At 47.7% G+C, this 25,652-nt stretch overlaps 1 protein-coding gene across 1 annotated transcript in view; it reads left to right on the top strand.

Annotated features, from left to right (window-relative positions):
- The window catches only part of PSMF1 (proteasome inhibitor subunit 1), a 106,470-nt gene that overhangs the window by 64,854 nt on the left and 15,964 nt on the right, over positions 1-25,652 (top strand). The window lies entirely within an intron of this gene.

Raw genomic sequence — 25,652 nt, 5'->3', positions numbered from 1 at the left:
GGTATGTGTGCACACGGGCGTAGCCGGATTCCGCCCTAAATGTTAATCATTTGCACAGACTGAGTGTAAACTTGCCACCTTTTTGTCCTGCATATTTGCACTCCGCCATGCAAAGGAGTAAAAGCTGCCTGGCATGCTCACATGCCAGGCAGCTTCTACTTTTTTTTTTTTTTTTAAAACTTTTTTATTAGTGGTCACGTATAGGCTGTTACACCACAGCACATCTGTTTAACTGTTACATCAGGAGTAAAATATCCGTTACATTTCGCATAGCAATATTATGAAGACAAGTCGGGTTCAGTAATCGTATTACATAGGTAGAATCTGAACGGGCCCCAAATGTCCTTGGGTCTGCATGCCGAGGGTCGGGTTAAAACAAACTGTTCCTCAGACTCGTTGACATGTCAGTTCTTGTAGAAATTGGTTCAGGGTGGGCGGGAGAGAACTTTTCCATGTCTGTAAAATACGTTTTTTGGCAATAGCGCATGAAATGTTAAATAATGTTCTAATTTTCTCTGAGTGCTTGCCAATGTCCCCAAACAAATACTTCTGAGGAGTCAAATCGGGGGGCACCTCAGTGATTTCTTCCAGCAGCTCAGCCACCGCCCTCCAGAATCCCCTCAGTGCCGGGCAGTCCCAGTACATGTGAAAGGATCCAGCCTGAGGAGCATTATATTTAGGACAGGCGTCGGATGCATCCAATGCAAAACTTGCGATTTTGGCCGGTGTATAATGTAGCCTGTTCAGGATTTTAAATTGGATCACCCTTAGGCCAGCATTAAGTGAGACCTTCTTGGATAACGCACAATAGCTGGCCCATTTCTTTTCTTCAATGGTCCCCTGTAAATCCGCTTCCCACTGCTCCTTTATCTGATTTAATGTGGGGGTGTGAGCTTGAACAGCTGTGTATAACCTAGAAATCCCCAGGCCATTTTTACATGTTACTAACTGCGCACATGGATAGGGTGGGGGTTCATCCGGGAAGAGAGGCCACCTCTTCTGGAATGCAGACCTCATACAGTAATATTGCAACGTTTTCAGGGGTCCACCCCCCAGTGCCCTCAGCAAGAGACCTCGGTCCACAAAAACACCATTAACGAACATGTCACCCAGCTTCATTTCCCCGTTTGAGTCCCAGGACTCCTGTATGTTAGCATCATGCGTGGGGGGGTATACCCGGGAAGTTCCAAAGCGGTACCTCTGGATTGTAGGGGACCTCCACTCCCAGCCTCTTGAATATAGCCATCCATGCCCTGACTGTACAGCTAACCGGATTATATGCACATGTGTCTTTATACTTTGGATCGAAAATAACTGATTGTATATTCGTGGGATGTGTGGTGTGTTCCTCTATCCATGCATGGGGTGTACTGTTCTCGTCATTATACCAATATTTCGCAAATTGGGCTTGGGAGATGTAATAATAAAGCTCGAAATCGGGGGCCGCTATCCCTCCAGAGGAATAGGGCTCTGTCATTTTCTCCCAGCTAATCCTAGCAGTCTTCCCGTTCCAGAGAAATGTTACCACCATGGATCTGAGCTTGGAGAAGAAGGCCCTGCCCGGCCATATAGGAATATTGACAAATAAGTATAAAAGTTTAGGGAGGACCACCATTTTAAGAATGGCAACACGGCCGGATAAGGAAATTGGGAGCCGCCCCCAAATCTGAAGCTTGGAGCCTAATGCCTGTAGGGAGCCCTCATGGTTATCTGCATAGAGTGTGAGCTTGTCCCTGGAGACCAGTATTCCCAGGTATCTAATGTGGTCTGCGGACCATTTGAGTCCCCCTGTGTCTGTAGGGCATCGGGTGGCAGGTGTTAGAGGGAATATTTCTGATTTGGGCATATTTATAGTATACCCGGAATATTCTGCAAACCCCTGGATCTCTGTCATGATGGGTGCTATATTTACCTCAGGCTCCCTGACATATAACAATGTGTCATCCGCGTAAAGCGAAATTAGTTAGGTTGGAACCCTTCATAGTGATCCCTTTGTCTGAGTGTCTAAGACGGACAGCGGCCGCCATGGGTTCAATGGTCAGTGCGAATAGTAGGGGCGAAAAAGGGCACCCCTGTCTGGTCCCCCTCTCCAGGAGGAACATCTCGGAAATGGCTTTATTGGTCAGGACATGGGCTCCAGGTTCCGTATATAGGAGTTTTACGTATCGTATAAAGGTGAGACCCACCCCAAACGCCTCAAACACCGAAAGGAGATAGACCCACGATACCGAGTCAAACGCTTTTTCAGCGTCAAGGGATATGGCCACTGCGCTCCTCGCGGGGTCGATCTGTGCCATAATACCAAAGAGTCGTCTGAGGTTTAGGGCTGTAGATCAGAATGGGTTTGTCCCTACTCGATCGGGATGGACTAGGGTTGAGACTGCTGGCAGAAGGCGATTCGCTAGGACCTTTGCAAAGATTTTAGCGTCCGTGTTGATGAGTGACAAGGGCCTGTAGGATGAAACGTCCTGTGGTGGTCGCCTGGGCTTGTGGAGTACCACTATTATGGCCTCTCTCATAGTTGAGGGCAATCTGCCGGATTCGAGTGCCTCCTCCCACACTTGTAATAGTATCGGCACAAGTTCCTCACGGAACTCCTTGTAAAATTCAGCGCCCAACCCGTCTGACCCCGGTGCCCTGCCTGTTGACAGATCCTTGATTGCTTCCCCAATCTCTTCCATCGTTACTGGCTGATCCATCGCCAGTCGCGCCTCGTCAGGGAGCCTAGGGAGGGAGAGGGCTTCAAGATAGGTCTTGATTTCTGCGGATGTTTTCTTATCTTGGTTAGTGTATAGCCTCTTATAGAATTCCATAAATTCCCTGTTAATGTCCTTATCCCCAAGGAGAACCCTCCCCTGTTGCGTGCGTATGCTTGTGATCTGTGTGGGTCGTTTATCGTGTTTAATTAGGTTGGAGAGCGCCCTGCCAGCCTTGTTGCCCTCCCCGTACCTGCGGGGCCGCCACATATCGGACCTCCCTCAGTGCAAGCTTGTCAAATTCCTGGAGATGTGTGTGTATATCAGCTAGTACTTTCTTGTCTTGCGTATTTGAATGTTTTATCAAGTGCATCTAACTTCACTTCAACAGACGACAGTTCGGTCCTCACAGTCTTTAACATACCCGTAGTTCTAGACATCAACAGACCCCTCATCCAGACCTTGAATGATTCCCACACTGTCGAGAGTCTGTCGACCGATTCGATATTATTGGACAGAAAGTCCGATATTTCAACATGGAGTGGCTCCACTACCCCGGGTTCACATAACATTCCACCAGACATCCTCCACCTCCTGAAGGGACTTGGGGTGTTCCGGAATAATAGTTCCAACAATACTGGGGAGTGATCTGAGAGGGTGCGGGGCAGGATTTCACATCGCTCAACCGAGGGCGTCATGGGCATGGAGACCAACCAGTAATCAATCCTGGACTCGGAATCATGTACCGAGGAATAAAACGTGTATCTTCTACTGCCCGGGTGGACCTCCCTCCACGCATCAACCAGTGAGAGCTGTGCAATGACATGTCTAAGATTCAGTGCTGTCCTGCTTGGGGGCCTCATCACCGTAGAGGATCTATCAAGAACCGGATCAATGTGGCCAAGTTGAAGTCTTTCCCCCCCCCCCCCCCCTCACAAGACACCCGAAATATCCAGTGATATAACCATCTGATATATATCCAGCTAGAAGGCCGGGTCATCAATGTTGGGGCCATATCTATTAACCAGGAGAAGCTGTTGGTTAACCACCTCCCCCCAGACCATGACAAATCTCCCCTGGGGATCGACCTTGTGACCACCAAACCGGAACCCAAGGCCTGGGTGAATAAGGGTGAGAACCCCTCTGGACTGAGTCGAGTAGTCCGTGTGGAACCTCAGGGGACCCCACCCGGGCAGGATGTGAGAATTACCCATCCCCACTGCATGGGTCTCCTGCAACATCAGTATTTGTGGATTATGCCTGGAGACGTAGTTGGATATTTTCCTAACCTTAACTGGATTGTTCAACCCCCTCACATTCCATGTCAGCAGCTTAACCTGTAGCCCACCCCCGGGGACCCGCGATGGAACATAAGCCATTTTCAAAACTGACAAGTTCACAGTATTCGTGCCTTACAGTCAGTGCCAGCCCAAACATGACCAAAACTTTACTTTTCAACCAACAGGCCGTCCCCTTCCACCCTCCCTTTAGAGGTAGCTCCGGAAGGTAGCCAAAATCCTCAACAAAATGCCACCATAAGTCCATCCAACAACTGAACGTAACTTCCCCTTCACCCCCAACTTGACGATGTAGCCCATACAACTTATGGAACATTCCACGGGTGGCCATGTTGCTTCACATGGCCGCCAATCAGGTCCAACAACTCTACCAACCAAAGTGCCTGGTGTACCTTAATCAGTTACTCAAATGGACCCCGGGCCCAAGCAGGGTCGACACACAAGTGTTTCTCATTCCACGGGTCTGGGCCTGTTGTTTTGTGCTGGTCTGCCCCCTCTGGGAGGAAGGGGTATCGAAGTTTCAATATAATGCATGGCCTCCGCTGGGGACTCGAAGAAATGGGCCCTGCCCGCATGTTGAAGCCTCATTTTTGCCAGGAACATTAAAGCGTATGGAATCCGGCGCTCTCTTAGGAGCTTCTTAACTGGCTCATAGGACCTTCTGCTCGCTTGAACTCCAGAGGAGAAATCGAGATAAAAATGTATGCGACTTTCCTCATAGTGAAGGGTGCCCGCCTCTCTCGCTTTTCGTAGGATTGTGTCCCTGCCTCTATAGTTGAGGAGCCGAGCAATTATGGTGTGTGGTGGCGCGCCTGGTTTAGGTGCAGGGGCCAGCGTACGATGTGCTCGTCCCACCAGAAATTGTTCAGAGAAGGCCTCCGGTCCGAACCGGGTTTTAAGCAGTGTCTCGATGTGTCTCCATTTGGCCCTTTCCAAATGATTCCGCTACACCCACAACACGAATGTTATTGCGCCTGGAGCGCGATTCTAGGTCCTCGCACTTGTTCTGTAGCTTCGTCATGCTTTCCTTAATTTTGGATGATATCACAGCTGTGGTGCGAGATAGTGTCTTCATTAGTGCTGATGCGGGTTTCACTTTCCGTTATGCGTAGGCTTTCCCTCTCCACTCTAGCCTTTAAGGAGCCGATGGTAGAGACTATGTCATCCAATTTTGTGTTTATTGAGCGAAACCCATTTTGGACTATAGCTGTTAGGTTGTCCAAATTCTCACTGGATTCCGCAGCAGGGTTCTCGGTGTCGGCCGCGTGGGCGTTGGCCGACGCGGCCTGACCCTGACCCCCCCCCCCGTGTAGGCGTCCATGGGGCCCTTCCTCAGCTTCCCCGGAGTCTTGGAGCCCTTTGCCGGCCTCTGTGGTTCCGCCATGATGAATGGCGTTCCAGGTGGTGCTGTGTACTGTATCCCAAATATTCTACAGTTTCCAGTAGGGGTCCCGCGCCGCCGCCTGATCCCGGGCCAGCACCCTGTCTGGTTTCCCGCCCACTCGGGCACTGGAGCCTACCGCCTCAACAAGGGTGATTGCGGGTCCGATTTAGCTGCTACCCCGGCCGACCATGTGGCATCCCGCGGGGGCTCCCTCTCCGCCCAGCCTCGTCTCCTTACCGGTCGTCTGTGTGGGTATTACTACCCACGCGGCCTACTTCCTCAGGCCGCGTACTGCGATTTGCACTGGATGCCTCGCCCTGCTCCGCACTGTAGGGTTCGTAAGGAGTTCTCTGAGGCTTAGCAACTGCGGCAACCCCTACCGGGGCTGGGTCGGGCCTTGGGCAGGTACGGGCCGGAGAGTCGTCCACACCGCGGCAGCCCAGATGCCGTAACGTGCCATTAGAAGAGTGTCAGGGCAGAGCCGGGACCAAGCTCCTCCCCTTTTGGGCCCAGCCGTTTTAGCTGCGCCGCGGTTCTGTAGTAGACTGCTCTGGAGCTTGCCTCCGGATTCCTGTCCCTCCGTGTACCGGTCAATCTGAATCGTGCCGTATCTCTGGCGTCCCCGGACCCGGAGCCTCAGGATTTCGACTGGTCACCCACGGGCGGCCGGGTCAGCCCCCCAGATCGTCCGAGCCGAAACAGGCAGCGCTGGACGGATAAACTAGCTCAGGATTTCTTGGTGGAGCGGGAGCTCTTAGATCAGGCGGCCATTTCCAACGTGTGCAACAGCGCCCCCCCCAGGCAGCTTTTACTTTTAATTGAGAACGCTGGTAAGCAGCGTTCAATTAAAATTAAATGCTGCCAAACATGCCAGCATGTCAAACGGTGTTTAATTATACACATGGCAGACATTGTGTACAATGGATCACTATGTGGTCCACCGGCTTTTGCTAGTGCATGATGCCGGGGGACCCCATAGCCATCACCAGCATTTGTGCCGGCATAAAAATCCATATCGGCGCAAATGCTGGAGCATTTCAATGGGGGAAGGAAGGAAGGAAGGAAGGAAGGAAGGAAGGAAGGAAGGAAGGAAGGAAGGAAGGAAGGAAGGAAGGAAGGAAGGAAGGAAGGAAGGAAGGAAGGAAGGAAGGAAGGAAGGAAGGAAGGAAGGAAGGAAGGAAGGAAGGAAGGAAGGAAGGAAGGAAGGAAGGAAGGAAGGAAGGAAGGAAGGAAGGAAGGAAGGAAGGAAGGAAGGAAGGAAGGAAGGAAGGAAGGAAGGAAGGAAGGAAGGAAGGAAGGAAGGAAGGAAGGAAGGAAGGAAGGAAGGAAGGAAGGAAGGAAGGAAGGAAGGAAGGAAGGAAGGAAGGAAGGAAGGAAGGAAGGAAGGAAGGAAGGAAGGAAGGAAGGAAGGAAGGAAGGAAGGAAGGAAGGAAGGAAGGAAGGAAGGAAGGAAGGAAGGAAGGAAGGAAGGAAGGAAGGAAGGAAGGAAGGAAGGAAGGAAGGAAGGAAGGAAGGAAGGAAGGAAGGAAGGAAGGAAGGAAGGAAGGAAGGAAGGAAGGAAGGAAGGAAGGAAGGAAGGAAGGAAGGAAGGAAGGAAGGAAGGAAGGAAGGAAGGAAGGAAGGAAGGAAGGAAGGAAGGAAGGAAGGAAGGAAGGAAGGAAGGAAGGAAGGAAGGAAGGAAGGAAGGAAGGAAGGAAGGAAGGAAGGAAGGAAGGAAGGAAGGAAGGAAGGAAGGAAGGAAGGAAGGAAGGAAGGAAGGAAGGAAGGAAGGAAGGAAGGAAGGAAGGAAGGAAGGAGAAACACAAGTTACGTTCTGCCCCTCCTCTCTGCCATACAAATGATTGAAAATAGAGTGTGATGTTAATGGAAGGCCTTAAAGCCTTACTCTATGCTTTTACACCTTCCATTAGTGTTACAACCCTAACGAACATGAGCTCAAGATTGTCTGCAAAAGGACATTAATGCAAGTCAAGAGGACAGTTGCTATATTGCAGCATTATCGGCAACCCCCCCCCCCCTCGTGTACCCCCCACTCCATATTAACCGCAACAGGCGATGACATGACCACGTAAATACCACATAAAAAGGAATTTGGCAAAGTAGCAACTACATTGGACCTAAAACTATTGCTTGAGGAAATAAAATTCCCTGCGGGTGAGCGATCAAACCTCAATCACAATGAGTTAAAGAAGAGGATGGACAAAGAGGATAAAATGGAGACTGTCAAACAACCAGGTCTCAGCCGACCTCCCAGAAATTAAATTTGACACCGGAATACAAGACCTCAACTAGAGAAATGTCCCTAGTCTTAAAAATTGATCTAGAAAAGTGCAAGCGAATGTGCAACCTCTGCCTACTTGGGGTAAGGGAGAGAGGCTGGGAAAGCGTGTCCACTCTGGAAAGAACAATGAAAGACATAATTAACATCCTCTTCCAAGATAAGGTGGAAAGGACATAGTCTTTGACAGGTTTTAGGGGATGAACATACGAGACAGTGTTTGCTTGCCCAAATACTTTTATTTAAATAATAGTGGGGGGTTGCAAAAATGCCTCCCTGGCCCTAAATCTAGGTGGAGTTTCCCTGTGTTGGGTAAGATTTTCATAGCAATGATAAATCTTCCTGACCTGTGTCTACCTCAAACTTTTGCTTTACTGGTGGATTATTTTTTCCCTATACCTCAGTGAGTGGGAACCTTTTTCCACCCTGAAGTCTTTTACTGTTTTTATGGGTGTCATTTTTAAGACTTTCCATAGTGCCCTTTTAATTTTATCCTATTAGACAACTTTTGGCACATACTGCCTATTGTTGCAGGATTGCCCTTGGGGCTCCCCCATTTTACCTTTCAGTAGCTAACCTTGTGAGAACTACAGTTCCCAAGGGTAGAAAGGATCTTTGGTAACACTTTATTAGCTGAAACCAGCACACCCGACCTTATGTGGAGTGCTGGGGAGACACAATGTGTCCCTGTTCTCCTTTTACTGTAACATTTATGTTACAACGACAAACTTAACTTTAATGGCTGGTGGCAGTGAACCTTTTTATTAATTCGGTGCACCTTTACCGTGGGCTGTTACCACAGCCTTGGTAAAGGCACCAATGGGTGCTAATTTTACCAAAATGGCCCTGTCTCCTTTTTTGCCATTTCAGTGTTCGTTGTCCTTTCTTGTTCCTTCCCCTGACCTCCAGGGTGGGAAAATCCTTTGTCAATTTTGGCTTGGGGGGGGGGGGAGGGAATCCTGTGGCTTCCCTGCCCAGGCTCCAGAGTGTCTGTGAAAACCGGAAGCGAGGGAGGGGTCCAAAACTCTGCAGCCCTTTGTGTTCCAGCCTGCGAGAATCCGGTTCAAACTGGGAGGTTGGCTGTACTGAATGGACCTCCAACCCCCCCAAGTTTGAATGTCGCATGGCTGTTTGATTGGCTTTGGCTGGTTCCTGCATAAAAGTCTGATCCTGGAAGCTGAAGACGTAGTCGACCACTGGAACTGAAGAGCATCATGAAGAAAACGCGGCTGAGACGATTTCCAGCGACCGGAGAGCCTGCTGTTACCCTTCCAATCGGCCTGGGGACTCCGAAAATGACATCCCCGACCCAGAGCCTGGTGAGATCCAGTAGACTTAAGAAGACCTGCATTTTGAGCGATCCCGCGTCATGCTGCGGTCCCCCAATAGCCTAGACCTCGAGCCATTGTGCGGTGCATGGTATTCCGAATCTTGCTGAAACTTTGTGGGCATTCTGCTTGACCTCCAGAAACATGAATAGAGGAGTGCTGGACCTTGCAAACAACGGGAATCCGACCAGAGATATCCAGTCGTCTTCTGGCTCCTGAAAAGGGTGCCAAAACCACAGAACAGCATCCAGCCACAAAGAAACTCTTGCCTGGAACCTTCCCTGTTGATCTTTGCTTCAAATGTCCTTCCATGGTGCAGTCGTCTTGACAAGGAATCCAGTGATCAGGTTTTTGGCTGCAGATCCTGATGTCCTCCTGCTGCACTCTTCTTCTGTGCTGTGTTGGCTTGGGCATTACCTACCTTAAGTCTCTTGTGATTCCTGAGTAGCTTTGGGGCGTTTCTTGTGACTGGGAGTTCTCTCATCCAGGTCGTCTAGGCCCCCTGCGGAATCCTCCTAGGTGTGTCTTCTCTGAAGTACCTGGACACCCAACTAACTTTTAAAGTAGAATACTCACTTGTTTGAACAGTATTCCTCAGGAACTGTGACTTTGCCTGCAAGTGAGCCTTATCTCACCTGCCTACAGCTGGCTCCTAGACCCCTAGGGCTCCTCTTCTGCCTCTGAGAGAACTTCTTTCATAGAATTGGGAAGGGCTGGATATTTAAAGGGATCTGCCTTGAAAAGTAAACCAAGTGTTGAAAAGTTGATTTACTTGTTAAATAGTTAGTTGGTAATTGTAGCTCTCAGAGTGAACAGTTACAAAAGTACTTTGAAAGTGTTTTTTTCACTTGCAAAGCTGTGTAGGGTTATTTTACTTAGCTTGGAAATTATCTGCCATTCTGAAAAGTGTATAAAGTCTTACTTTCCTTATAAACTGTCTTGCCAGTTTAACAGAAAGTAGATAAAAGGTTAATATGCTCACCAGTGAATTGGGCCCCTTCTTCCCAAAAGTAATGCCATTGGTTGCACTGAACTATTCCTGTTAGGATATAAACTATGAGTGTCCCCAATTGGGTCTTGCTTCCCCTGACTTGCTGTTAACCTGTCCAGAATAAGTCTGCCGTAGGTTATTCCGATCCTTAAGTTGCTTCTTGCTCCTTTTTAAAAGTATGTAGGTTTTAACTGCCTAGAATACCTGCGTGCCATTCGTGAAAAGTGTTCTTTAGGTGTAACTGACCCTGGTATACATGGTGCAATCCTCAATTAGTGTAAAAGTTTCTTACTGACCTTACACAGTGTTCCACTGAGCTGTAAAGTAAATTGTATATTACACCCCAAGGTCCTACTCCCCTACAATAACTGTTAACCTGAATCAGAGTTATAGGTTTCTACTATTCCTAGAATAAGTGTTCCACTATTCAGAGAAGTATATTGTCCAGTTGGTTTGCTATGTGATTTCTTGATGAGTGTCGTGGTACAACTGCTAGGGTATACTACCTTTGTATTACTGAAGGTGATCTAAGAGTAACTAACTATTGGTTTTTACTCCCCAAGAATAGATGCGACCTTACTGGATGTGTATGAAAAGGTTTTTCTAAATACAGTCTATGATTTGGTCTGTGTACTTTAAAGCATAGTGTTGTGGTTTTGCTTTTGCCACAAGCTCGAGTTAGCGTAATTATCTTGTACAGATGCACTTAATTCCTTCTCCTTACTTCAAAGGCCACAAATCAAGCACATGCTACACAGTGTCTTTTGCCAAATCACACACTCTGTTCTTCGCCCCACTCAAACTTTTATTTCTTTTACGTCACTTTGTAGAGTCGAGCCATTATCTGCCCTAAATGTGGTATATGCTGTCTCAAAACCCAAACAGCCCTATGAACTGCTGAGCTTGTTCACAGGAGGGATACACTCTAGTATCTTTTGCTGAGCTTTCGGCACCATCTCTCAATGCCCATTCTGCCACTGAATTCCCAGAAATGCACCAGTCTTCGCTGGCCCTTGAATTCTGTTCGAGTTAATCTCCCACCCTTCCTTCTCCCACCCTTCCTTCTTCAGCCCGTCCATGATTACTTCCACTTGATCTTGCTCACTTCGTTCACCTTTGCCCTGAATCAAAATATCAATGTAATACGAGATATGTATGTCAGGCTTATAGTATCTTGTCCAAATGTTCTGCCAGCATCTAGTGACAAATTGTTGGGCGGTGCAAGAACCCCATATGCTAGTGAGGTATACTGCCGCCCATTCCAAGAAAATGAAAACTGTTCCTGGCAGTCCTCAGCAATTGGCACAGAGAGAAAAGCATTTTGCTAAGTCTCAGGCTCCCTCAAACTTTTCGATGTTCTCAATCAACGTGACGGTGTCTCGGGCTGCAAGAGACTAAAGGAGGAGTGTATTTGTTCAACTCGCTGTAATCCATAGTTATTCTCCTACTCCATCCACCTTTTTCCCGGGCCACAGTGGGTCGGTCCAAGCAGCAGTAATTGGATGTAATACTCCTGCTTCTACATATTCCTTAATGGTGTCTGAAATTTCCTTATGGACCCCGGGAATGCGGTATTGCTTCATAGATGCACGCTTCATGGCCAAAGGCACATGCGCCAGAGGAATTTTTAATTTGCCTACAATAACTGAAGTTAATGTGTTTACCTCCCAGTCCTAGAGTCAACCCTTCCAGAATGTCAAAACCAATTATATACTCGGGCATTGGGACAATCAACACTTTATTTCTGCTTTGGCAAATTACCGATCTTCATTTTCACTCCTGTCTGTGTCGCTGGTGTTTCCTTACCACCCCAGTTCAGTAATGGTAGGAGTTTTAAACCTGGAAGGATTTCCATCAGTCAGTGAGGCCTCCGCCCCAGTGTCTTATCAAAGCTTGGATCTCTTGTGTGTTTCCATGCTTCCAAAAGATCTTAACATTAACATGAGGTAGTCTGTCAACTTTTATACGAGCTGAAGCTGCCGGGACTTGGACATAATCCTAGTCAAATTTAGAGTGAGTGTACTCCGATTCAGACTCGAACATTGCACTCACGGTTTTCTCAAATCGGCATACTTGGGATGGTCTCGGCGAAGGGACTCCCATAGACCACCTCAGGAAATGTCCTTTTTTGGCATGGTCATCACCTGCCTTCCCAGCCAGTCCCATCTTTCTCTGGTTTCAATACTGCCAATTTGCCCTCCGCCCCTGTAGTACACCCATATTTCAACAATAGCAAAAACGGGTCCTTTCTTGACACCCTGGAGTCTCTATCTTGTCTCCGGCCCTCCGTTCTTCTCTCACTACGCCCCTCCCTCTTTCTATCCTCACTTTTGTCCCATTCACCCAGATCTGACAGTTGCAGAATTGCATCAACCACCTCATCAGTTGGTTTGCCAGTCATACCTACTAACGGTCATAATTACACTTTTATATGCTGGTGGGGCCGTACCCTATTTCTGGTGGACATACAGTTGCACGACCCCCATATGTGCCAGATATTCAACATGAATTGCCTCTTTCATGGCAGACTCTGATCTTCTGAACTGCCACCTTTAATGTATACTGCTTCTTTTCCTCACTAGGACAATCTGTAGTAATGAGATATACTTTTACACCCTAGGGCCGCTTGGTCCAACAACTACCCCTGCGTAGCCTGGTCACCCTCGCCTGAAGGAGGCCCTGACCGCAATACTTCTTGTATATTGATGTCATTCGATAAAGGCAGAAAGAGTGGCGATCTATGGGGTACACCAACAAGCCTGTGGCACCCCATCAAACATGCTCACTATCAAGGTGAGCAAAGGCTCCCCTGTTTTCTGCCTTAACCGAGTAATAATCTCGCCAATCTCCTGTTGTGAATTGGACTACACTAGAGGATTACACACAACGCCCCCCCCCCCCCACAGGTTATGGGGATGTGGGCCAGCCCTATGCCTCGTTACCAGTGTAGCATTTACAGTCTTTTTGTCATGTTTAGATTTAGATTCTGTGTCAACCTCTGAAATGATCTGAGTCTGTGGAGTGCCAGACATCACCGTCCCATCGATATGGGTCCCAGTCCACCCCTGCCTTGGCAATCACAGTTGCCACTTTCCTCTTATTTGTCTTACCTCGCCGGATTTTGTACTTGTATCGGGTGACCCATACGGCTGCCCGCTCAGCCACCGCTTTGTAGCTGCTGCATTAGCGCAATGTGCTTTTCAGCAGTCAACTTTTGTTCCAATCGTAAAATGTCTTCATTCAACTCAGCATTCCTCTGGTGCATTTTTCTGAATGCATACAAGAGAATCCACCCCTGCCATCCCAGTGCGGCTAATTCTTTTCTCTTCTTTACTAAAACTTGCTGTTAACAAAACACGACCGCTGCAGGTCCTGCATCACCTAGGGTCTCGTCCCACGGTTCACTCAATCCTGCACAACACCCATCCTTGGGCTAATTTATCATATGGACTCTTTGCCCACCCTGGAATCCTAGTACTAACGCAGTCTCCGCCAGCAGATGACCCCTTCTCTTTTTTTCTTAAATGTGTTCATATTTACAATAACTTAATCTATTTACGTAACTTATTCGCTGCAACCTAAATGCAGTCACGCAACACGCATACACAAAGCACTTATTAAAGCAGCCTTACTCCCACCGCAAAAATAAACTCCCAACACAAATATTGCCCACCAGCGTTCAAGCACAAGTTCTTCGGTACCTGGAACTTTTCATCACAAGGTACCCTGCTCACAGCACCAACATGTTTTGCTTTCACAAAGTGGCTGGATATATTACACAGAACTCTTAGCTGTTTTCTCCCCCAATGCACTGAATTAAAACCTTGGATGCTGGAGAGCAATTATTCACAACCATCTGCACTGCTGAATGGCTATTTACAGCCTATTTATTCATACCATTGACAAAAACAATAAATGGATAAATGCAACAAAAATACTAAATGAATAAGGGAATTCTATATGTGCAAAGAATAAGAGGTCCAGATAAAATACATCCCCATTGACACAGCAGCAAAGAACATCCTCCTCTTGCCACAAGTCACTGAACAGTCTCAAAACGGTCAAGGAGAGAGATCTAGATCTCAACAGGCCTGGGTTGATGGGTCCATCCTCCATGTGAAGCTTTCCACCTGACCGCCTCAGCCCCGCTCATGTTAAGCCCTCTGCAATAGTGGGGTGGTGCTTGAGAGCCAGAAGGGTCTATAAAAGTGTCTAACCGTTGGCAGGAGTGACCCATGGTAAACTTCAAGGAGCAGAACGTTTCCCTCTCTCAAGAATGCAACTCCATAACTCACTCAGTTTTGACATTTTCTAGGGTAACGTTATCAGGTACCAGTCTAGAAACCGACATATTCTAGCTTATTCGCACACCTTCTTCCCAAGTGTCCTTGAGTCAGCAATGCAGACTAACATAAGCAATGAAAACGTTGAAAAACATGTTTACCAGTGGAACAATACGAGCAACGTTCAAAATGTTTATTGTCTGAAAAATTCGCATCAAGTGCAGATTCCACTGAGGCATGAAGCAAATGTCCACTAGGGCTTAGAGTGCACCAGGATGCACTGCGCACAAGCGCCATGTTTTATTTAAAAGCATTACAAGGGGTCTACCCTCCACTCTAAAAGGTTGATATGATAAATCTGGGTTTTCTGTTTTTGATCAGGTTGTGAGACCAGATGGTTACAGGGACCTTTTTTATTCCAGGATTTTATGTGGTCCAATCCACTTTCATAGCATCTTATTGTCATAGGTTGGTAGTAAGACTTAAGTCCATTTGTCCGATAGAGAAGGAGCGGACGGTGGTCTTTTTATATGTTGCACCTTTTTGTTTTCCTGGGCCTCTCCCAAGTGTTTTCTTACTATTTCCCTGACTGTAGCCATGCCCTGTTTGAGGTTTTGTGTGGTTTGGGATACAAGTAGCACAGCTTCCTCCTTTTTCTCCCCTGCCTCTCTGAGCATATCAAGCACATCTCGAGGTTCTCTACTGTAAAGAAGTTTGAAGGGAGAATACCCCAAAGAGGCTTGAGGGAACTTTCGTACAGCAAAGAGTGCCCATGTGATAATTTTATCCCGGGTCGAGCCATCGGCTTCTACAAGCTTGTTGAGGATTTTCTTTAAGGTCTGGTTAAAGCGTTCGACTGGTCCGTCAAGTCTGTGGGTGATAAACAGTTCTTAGGGTTTTGATCTGTAGGATTTCTTTCACCTCGGACATCATACGTGACATAAATGTGGTCCCTTGACCAGTTAAGATCTCTTTAGGGAATCCTACTCTGAACAGTAAAGGGATGAGATGCTTCATATTTGTTGGCTTGTGTTGTTTCGTAGGAGGAAGGCTTCTGGATATTGGGTAGCATAGTCAACGATGAGCAGAATTATCTTATTACCCAGCTTGGGTGGCCGAAGTAGACCTACGATATCCATGACAATACCAGAAAAAGGGACCTCAATAATGGGTAAGGGCTGTAGGGGAGCTGGTGGTACAGGGGTAGTTGAATTCTTTTGGCAAAGGGATCCTGTAAATGACGCTGCTTGCCGCCGCTTGCCTGGAAGCAGATCACCTCCTCCATGACTATGTGTCTGTCCAGGCACTCCATGATGGCCGCCTTATTTTTCTTGCACTGGAGTGCTTTGGCATTGGTTTTTGGCCACCCCCTGATTGGCTGGGGTTTGATTCAATTCGGCCTACCAAGGTCCACTCCTAAGGCCCCTGTCTGCTCCCTCTCTGTTACAGGTACGCCATGGTCGCATGTGATGCTGTGTGCCTCCCAACCACTCCCCTTGGTCGCCTGTGATGCTCAGAAACCCAATGTTACCCAACTGACCGTAATGTTCTACCTGCATCCTTTGCTTTGAGCACCGCGTAACTTGAGGTGTGGCTTGTAATGTGTTGCACCCACCTGATTGACTGTAATATGCAGCATGTTTTGTGCCACCCAAATTGACTCTGCATTGTATGCTGCTGCCACCCTGCAACATGGGGCTGGGCAATGTGTAACCTTTGTAACTAAGCTGTAAACCTACTTGCTCTCATGCGCCCTGCTACCTCAGGGTCTGGTGCGCACAACAAATGAACAAACATGTTTGTGCCACCCAAATTGACTCTGCATTGTATGCTGCTGCCACCTTGCAACATGGGGCTAGGCAGCATGTTTGTGCCACCCAAATTGACTCTGCATTGTACACTGCTGCCACCTTGCAACATGGGGCTGGGCAGCATGTTTGTGCCACCCAAATTGACTCTGCATTGTACACTGCTGCCACCCTGCAACAAGAGGTTAGGATATATGCATGTCTTCGGAAGCACTTATGCAACCAAGTAAGCCGCCCTGCAACATGGGGCTAGGCAACATGTATGTATGTGTGCATGTATGTATGTATGTATGTTTTAACTAGCACTTATGTAACTAAGCAAGCTTTCTGTAACAGCGCTGCAATGCCTGAGGGCTGTTGTGCGCTTTATTAATGCAAATAAACAGGTTAATACGAATTATTTGGCGTCTCTGTATATTCTGGGCAAATAGAACTTCAGTATAACTTGGTTTTGTGTTTTACCCACACCCTGATGGCCAACTGCCAAGTGGGAGTGGGCCCACTCCAACACCATCCGTCTGTGTCTTCTAGGATCGACTAGTTGTGAACTATGATTCCCTTCTGGGGTAATATATCTCCAATACAAAAGACTTTCCTTTATAAAGAAAAAGGGACCCATCTGACTACAACTTTTTTTTCTTCCGAGATTGCCTTAGAGAATGCTTCCATCAGTATTGGGTCATTACATTGTGCGAAAGCTATATCGGGAAGAAGGCCAGCTTCATCAAGCGCTGCAGTTGGCTAGCCTGACTTCACTCTATCAGCCTCTCCGAATCCTTGCGAGCCCCTATTGGTCTCTGTTTGTTATGGTACATCTTGGGGAATGGGTAAGATTTTCTAAAATCCCCTATGCAATTTTCTCACCTTCCCTTACAGTACAGGGATGTTTTCTATGATTGTGTAACAAAACCTTCACATCACCTCTATACTCTGGGTCTATAGCTCGGGCCATTATGTTGAGGCTGTGTTTCCATGCCAGACCTGATTTGAAGTTAGCCTGATGTATGTCCCTTTAGGGGGAGATGGTATCAACCCTGTAGGAATAAATTGCCTTTCACCTGCTTGTATTCTCTCTGCAAAACTCTGGAGGTCAAACCCAGTCGACTAAGCAATGGCCAGCGTTGGCACAGCGGCTTTGGTACTTGGCTCACTAAACTGTAGGGCCTGTCAGTTTTTATCAGCTGTGCCTGATCCCACTTCTGACACCATATGTGACGGGTCAGAAGGAGACAGACTACTTGTGGACAGTTTCTCAAAGGTTTTATTTAAAATAGAAAAATGCCTTGCTATCCCTATTCTTTGGAGTTCCCTACCTACCACGACTAACTGGGGTGCTCCTAGTCGGTAGTGAAGTCCATAGAAAAGTCTGTCGTCCAAAAGTCTAAGCTACTAAGACCGCACTATTAATGCAAAACCATGAACGTCCAGGAGAATGACTCCCTTCTCCTGGGGAGGCTTTCTCAGCTCAGTTCATGTTAGCCAAGAACCATCTGAAAATCCTACACTATCTTTTGTACAAGTTTGTTAGTTCTTGAAGGGGGTTCTCCCAGCCTCCTAGTTTCCCCTGAAGTATCCCTCCGATTGAAGTTCTTTCAGCTTGGGTCCACTTGGTGTCTCTTGGGTTTATATGTTTGTATAAAAGGCTTTCTAGCTCCGGTTGACTTTCACTCGCTTGATCGCTCGTTTCAGTACTGAGACGAATATGATACTCCCAGTATTTGTTCTCACTCTCTTGGATATTGACTCTTCTACTCTTGGTTATTGGCCTTTTCACTGGGACAAGTATGCTGTTCACAATGTTTCTCCGAGTTACTGGACCTTTCACTGGGACGAGTATGATCATTCTATTTGTTCTGGTAACAGTGACGATTATACTGATGCCAATCGTTCTGACCGCCTCTCTATCTGGGGTTCCCGCTCTCCCCGTTACCTACTTCTGTAAGGTACTGCGTCACCGGGTCAGCGTTCTCCTCCTTCGGTTCTGGTTTGCTGGCCAGCGCATTACTTCTGCCATCACCCTTCAGCGTTCTCTCAGGTAAGTGGTAGTGGCTTGATAGAGCTCTCATCTCTTTCCCCGTCTTGTCTGCCACAGGACTGGTGTCAGTTTGACACTCTGGTCTGACACTAGCAGTGCAGCTCGGGCACCTGCTCCTTCCAGCTTCTTGTGCAAGTTCCTTCTGGGACTAGCCTCATGATGGAAAAACATCCACTCGCTCGTCTGTCTTGGGAACTGTGCAACTCAGGCACTTGTTCTCCAAGTGTTTACCCTTCTTGGACTTCAGTGTTCTCCTGAGTTCATCAGCATGTCTCTCTCTCTCTCTACTGGTTCCTGGGTCTCTCGCCTTGCTGGTTTCTCTCCTCCCCTTTTAATGACACTGCTCTCTGGCTTTTCTTGCATCTCAGGGAAGTCCTTTCTTAGTGTCTGGTTGCCATTCCGGGTTTCTTCATCTCAGTACCTCTCGGGTACTGACTTTCACATTCAACACCAGTATAGCAAATATATTCCTCTTCTTTTCTCCCAACATGAAAGGTAGGGTTGGGATGGAAAAGGGAGTTCCTCTTCGGGAACGGGAGTCCATATCCCCAAGGGGGACGGGGGCTCTCCCGGTGAGGTCTCTTGCTGCAACCCCTATGGAGGGTCTCGCCTAGTGAGCTGACCTCCCTTGCCTCACAAGAAAAGGCTCCCCTGTGACTGAATTAGTCTCATTAGACCTACTGTGCTTGCAAGAGCAGCGGTATCTGGTTGGAGAGAAATACAAATTAAAGGAAAGCTAGATGGTAAACACGGTATGGGCCTCAGATAAAACAGAAACGAGGGTAGAGGGAATGATGATCTGAACAACTCTAGGGCTACAAATCATTGACCTGAAGAGGCCATTACATGGGCGTCTGTTGGCGACTAAAGGAACATTTTTGGGATGTGACCGTCACCCTGTGCTTTCTGTACATCTCAAACCAGAACCAAGCAAGATTCTGTGCAGATGCATTTAACCTGCTATTGGGGTGGAAAGAGGCCACATTAGTCTGTGTGATAGTTTTTAACATGGTGGCAATACCACAGAAAAATGTGTTTTCTCTTGGTGAAGGAGCGTAAGAGGCAAGGTCATCCCTTTGCAAACACATTTTCTGACAGACGTTTGGTGGGAACTAAATTCAGAGCTAAATCAGTACTTTTTTTTTTCACAACCACATACAATCTGCACGCCCATCGACTGCATAGAGGTCGAAGCAGACCAGGAACACAATATTAGCTGCTTTCATTCAAATAGTGGGCTGGTCTGCCCAGGACTACCTTGGAGCTGGGCGCAAGCTCCAAAACGGAAAGGAGATAGATCTGTAATGATACACTATTTAAAGGTCCGCTCTTTTGTGAGAAAATGCATGACAAAATTGGGGCATTCTTTGAAATAAATGGCACAGAGAAACTCACTCCACATAACATGGCAGGTGGCCATTGCGATGTTTAGGGGCCTATTGATTGCAGAAAGTATGGAGGCGTGGGGGAATCCTCATAGAATGAGAACTATTGAGGACGTGGAGAGGCGACTAAGGGGTCCTACAGGACATTCTAGACAAAAAACTAGAACTTAAAAACCTTTGGACGGTCCGGGTTCTTGGTCAGTTGAGATCTACCAAACAAAAAGCACTACGAGAAAGGGGTTGAACCCCACACATTACTGGTGGCCTGGCTGAGCGCCTAACCCCATGAGAACAGATAGGACTGAGAGAAGCACGGGGGAAACTCTCACCCACCCCATCAAAATAGTGTGAAGATTTGGTTGTTTATGCAACACGCCTATACAGGTGGAGTGGGAAGATCACAGCTGGGGAAGTGATGGAATTGGGGAGTCCGGCCTGACTACCTTGACAGACCAGGGAAAGGATAGCCTAGAGGTACAGATCGACAGAGGGGAGATCCTGGGGCAATCAACAGAATGAAAGTAGGGTCAGATCCTGGAGTGGACAGATTTACCCCAGAATTTTATAAAAGATATGGAGTTGTCCTTGCACCATGCCTGAGCAAGCTTTACAAAGATACTTGATTAGGAGCAGGTGGGGAAAATCATTTACCTATGCAAGAAATCTTGTCATTCCGAAGGAGGAGAAAGCTAAATCCAACTGTGAATCTTACATGCTCATATCTCGAACTTCGAAGACAATATTTTCTAGCATATTGGCCAACAGACTTGGTAAATGGTAAATATCTACCCACTTCATCCTGGAAAGACAAGGGACAGACCATATTAAGAAAACCCTTGCCGTAGGAAATTCACTACTCTGCAATAATCCAATCTCAAGGAAGGTTGGTAAGCCTTTTAATGGCAGTCAGCATATCAGCATATGGATATCCACAAAACAGGACGGCATGATGTTGCCATTGAAAGGGCAACCTCCTTTTCTTTGTCATACATGGCTTTAATACAGTCGCATAACATCGTCTTCTATGAAAGGGGTGTGCCAGACAACTTTCAATCATAATAGGGTTCTATCCCCATTAGAACAGATTTTGGACAAACCGGATCATAGGGTTGAATCTCAAATCTATGCAAAGCCCAATTGTCGAGAAATCCACAAACTGACTTATAGCCTCAAAACCTCCTAGGAATCTGATATAGACAGAGGAAATTCAGAAGACCTATGGCAATATTTGTGTAGAGGAGTCTGGCAATCTTGCATCTCGATGCAATATTAGATGCACACCTATAAGCTACTGAAGAAATGGCAATTCCCTTTCACGCCCCGCCCAGAAATTAGCCAAAATGTTCCCCTGGATGGACCCATATTCCTGGAGGGGATGTTGGGTAGATGGAATGTATTGTCATGTTTGGTGGGGAGGTCCTCTTGCCCAGGTATACTGGAAAGAGGTGTTTGCATGGATTAAGGACCTTGATGGGATACATGGTGGGCTAACCACCATGCTGCTCTTTTTCGGCATCACAGAAGAAACTGGCCACTTTGGAAGACTAAGAGCTTGTGGGAGCACTAGAAACACAGAACTACCAGGCTTGATTTGATGGTTAATGCATACCCTGCTCTGTGTGGTGAGGTCTACTTAGAACAGTGCCCCACTGTCCTTGGCTGGAAATTTTAAATTGAGGGTTGAGACCCCTCACAATCACGCCATGTACTCTGAGGATGAGAGTATTTTCTCTCCAATAATGAGTATGAAATCTTGATTTGAGGCGTGCAACAAGTGCTGTGCACAGGAGGCCAGATCGGCCACCAGGCGACTCTTACAAGATCCCTACCAAGCCCCCTCAGCACAGCAGAATTTGTGAAATATCCATGCAACTGTTCCTTCGGGCACCTCCCCGGCACAGCAAAAGAATAACCACCTAGTATGAACCAACCTCATATCGCTTCGAAAATGACTCCTGAGGTTCAAAACACGTGTGGGTTACACAAATACACGTGTTCTACTCCCCAAATCAAGATCTCCTACTAGAAAGAACATACTCTCATCCTCATTACACTACCTGGCTTGATTATGAAGTGTCTCGCCTCCAATTTCACTTTGGAACACTCCCTTGCATGGTTTGCAACATGTTAGTAGCGAGCACAAGCCTGGCCATGTACTAGAAGCGACTACAGCTCCCAACACAGCGTGAATTGGTCCATAAAGCTAAACAAATATACTAAATAGGGAGCATCACTGCACTTCATCTAGATCCCCTTTTTCCTCTTCACCCATTAATGGTTGAAACAGGTTGGAAGTCCTCTTGGCCCACTTCCTATCCTCTAGGTGCATCATATCAGAATGATGGCCCAGGGCTCTAAGCCCAACCTCCTCCTTCACAGGCCACTCCTCCGGCTTTCACATTTCTGGCCTCTTCACCCCCCACCGACGGCTTTACGTCACCCCTGTACCCTGTCTCGGAAGACCTTTTAAAGGTAGCAACCGGCTACACCTAGCCACTCTCAACTTTAGCTCTGCTATCAAATACTCCTCTGACATCTGTTACCTCCTTGAAGACCTTGACCTTGACGTCCTGGCTCTCACTGGGACGTGGTTCAGTGCCAGCTCTGTCACTGCTTTGACACTCTCCTTCCTGAGTTATGAAATCCTCTCCAAACCCAGGTCCAACCGGCCTACACTGAATTGGTACCTGTGTCTGTCATACCCACCCAAACCTACTCCTCCTTTGGATGTCTTATCTGTAAACTCTGCGTCGTCTCTTCCCGCTCACTCACTCTCGCTACCATCTACAGGAACCCAGGTCGACCTCACTCTTCCTCTCGGAGCAGGCCAACCTCACCTTCTCTTATGACCTACTTCTTAGCTTCTCTTCCTTGGAGACTTCCATATTCATCTAGACTCTTCTGATGCAGCCACTCTACCCTTCCGCAACCTATGTGACTCTTTCCCTCACCAGTCTTCCCTTTGGTCCAACCCACTCAGCCGGGCACACCCTTGATGCGCTCATCACTGCTGATATCTCCCTGTCTAACCCTTTCATTAATCCTGGCCTGACCATGCTCTCCTCTCTTCCCATCTTGTGCTTCCTGGCCCCCCAGGTAAGCCTCTGCCCCCACTGCCAATCTCCTTCTCCATCATTCGACCAATGAAGCGAGTGTCAGTAGCTGCTTTTGCCACCTTGTTCATTCCTCCCCCTGCCCTGCTATCAACTCCCACACCGACTCTGCCCTTGCTAACATTCACCTTTCCATCTCCAACACCCTTGATTGCCTTGCCCCTGCCATGAGGATCCGCATTAGGCCGGCCTCCAAATGCAATGGCTGGTATGATTCCGACCTTGCCTCGCTTAAACACAAGTTCAAAGTCGCTGAATGAAAATGGTTGGCTTCTAGTATATCCTATGATAAACTGGCCTGTCGCCTGGCCTGTCGCCTGCTCCAAAGGCAATACAGACTCTCCATCCGCTCCAGGAAACTGACCCACATCCAAGCCCGCATATCCGGGGCCACAAACGCGGCTGAACTTTTCAAAATGTGCAAGAAACTTTCCAATCCTACTTCTGTCTCTACTTCTAATCTTGCTTCACGGGCCCTATGCACAGCCTTGGCCACCCACTTCACTACCAAAACACAGGACATTCTGTCCTCTCTTCTACTTCCCTACCTGCGCCCTTGTACCTGTGCCTCCCTTGGCCCCTCTTTTTCCTTCCTCTCGTCCTTCACATCAATAGCACCGGATGAGATCACCAAGACAGTCTGCTCTATGAAAGTGTCATCCAAACAGGTGCTCCCCAGCTCCTACTATCAAGGGCAACATTGCCTCTCTTGCTCCCTCCCTGAGTTCTGTAACCATTCCTTTGCCACTGCCTCCTTTCCATCACTCCTCAAGCACTCCATTGTGTACCTCCTCTTAAAAAGCCATCTGCTGACCCTTCCTGTTCGGCTCACTATCGCCCACTACACCTTTATTGGGCAAACCCCTTGAAAAATTGGTACTCTCCCAACTAATACATCACACTGAATCTGTTGGCTGTCTTCACAACCACCAGTCTGGTTTCAGAGCAGCCCGAGGAACGAAAACTGCTCCTGAACACCTGTGATGACCTGCTCTCAATCTGTTCTCCTCAATCTTACCTCTGCCTTCAACGTGGTCAACCAGTCCACCCTCATAAATCGGCTTTGTGAAACCCTAGGCATCACTGTCCAGGCACTGGATTGGTTGACCTCCTTCTGCTTGAATAGGCCCTCCCAAGTTCAACTGCGCCCATTCCTCTCCTATATCTCACTCTCCACTTGCCACGTCCCTGTATCCACTCGCCGTGGCTCTTCAATATTTACCTTGCTCCTCTCCCTCACCTGAGCTCCAACTTCTCTCCACCTTCTCAATGCTATGCTGACAACACTCTGCTCTCCTTTAAGCTTCCCTCCTCTTCCTCCTCCCTCATTCCCGACGGACTGCTATTCAGGCATGGTGTGCTTCTAATGATCTCTGCCTTAATGCCAGTAAGACTGAAATACTTCTCATTGGGACTCCTGCCCCATCCTCCACCCCCCCCTATGACGGCACTCCTTGGGCTCCCTCTCCTTACCTTCTTTTGAGGAAAAACGCCTGGGTGTTATCTTTGACGCCTCTCTCTCCTTACCTCACATCACTGACCGTGTCAAGAAATCTCACTTTTCAGCTTCACCTCCTCAGAGCCGTTCTCCCTTTCTGATCTTCCCCAAGAAACTCAATGGCTCCAGAACTGTGCTCCTCTCGTTTTGACTACTGCAGTAGCTTCTTCCTTAATCTACCCCTTTCCTCCCTCCCTCTTCAACTAATCTGGATTAGGACTGCGAGACTTATTCTTGGCCTTAAGTCCAGGGACAGCATCTCTTCGGCCCTAAAAACTCTCCACTTGCTCCCTGTGGCTGCAAGGATCAAATTCAAGGCCCTCTGCATCATTCACAAGGCTTTCTGGAGCCTGGGACCACACTACATCCAACTCTCTCTCCCTAAATACCTATGTGCTAGAACTCTTCGGTCTTCTAGCTCTAACTCTGCTAGTCGTACGCTTCAATAAACCGGGAGGGTGGGGGGGGGGGTAGATCTATATCTTCGGCTGGTGTCTCCAGCTGGAATGGCCTTCCTGCCCCTCTGTCTTGGTCGAATCTCCTTAAATTCTGACAGCTTCTGAAGACCTTCCTTTTCTCCTCCTCACTCCTGCTCCCCCCTCCCCTGTTAGGTCACCTGCCTCTGTCTGGTTGCCTGCACCCTGCATGAGCCTTATTGGGGCCAGGCCCTCCTTCAATGTGTCTCCCCCTCGCCCCTCTTACCAGCACTTGCCCCGGGGACCCTTGCCTGACTAGCCTACCAAGTCTGGACCCTCGCACTAGCTGCCCCCTTCCCTTAGCACTTTGGGCCCCCCTTGCCACCCTCTTCCCTCTCCCTGTACTTACTGTTATTGCGCTTGCACAATCTGAATGTCGCACGGCCTAGTAGAACTGTTTTATTGTTATTCCTCCCACCCCCCTTTGTCCTGTGGTGCCTCGAAACACTTTCTAATGTGTAGACTCCTTACAAATGCTCAATAAATAACTGCCCCAACCTGCATGGAAATGGAGTGGGACCCATTTTTTACGTGATATGACGCCCAATGAAGGAAACCGGGCAAAGGGGAGGACTAGAAGTCAATGGACACAAGAGAGCCAGGTAGAAAAGTAACGCCAGAATCCAGAATAGAAATAGTGACTTGGACCGAGACGGGTAGATAAAAACTCCACTCCATTATATTGTCATCTACACTGAACACACCGGAAAGGGGCGCAAGAAGGTGGGAGCAGATTGGGATTGCTATATAATTTTGCTTGTTAGAAGAAGTCCGACGCAGGCACAAAACCCTAGGTTCTGATAACTGTTCCGAATTAATGATGTACTGGTGACCCTAAAATGCTAGTTTATTTATAAAATTAAAAATCTGTTTCCGGTTTTCATATTTGTCGAGCTTTGGAAAACAAAATTAAAATATATATTTGCACATGAAAAAACCTCTTGAAATATATTGTTTTGCCTGGTCTCGGTTCTGGCGTACAGTAAGTTGCACTAGTTTCTTGAGATCTCACTCATGTCATTGTTTTGTATCTTTTACAATTGAAACTGGATTTATTTTCTATTAATGTTCATGTTTTA

This window comes from Ambystoma mexicanum, chromosome 3p, assembly GCF_040938575.1.
Source record: "Ambystoma mexicanum isolate Mex_15411 chromosome 3p, UKY_AmexF1_1, whole genome shotgun sequence".
Lineage (NCBI taxonomy): Eukaryota > Metazoa > Chordata > Amphibia > Caudata > Ambystomatidae > Ambystoma > Ambystoma mexicanum.
The sequence above is the reverse complement of the archived record's forward strand: the minus strand, read 5'-3'. Positions and strand labels throughout refer to the sequence as shown.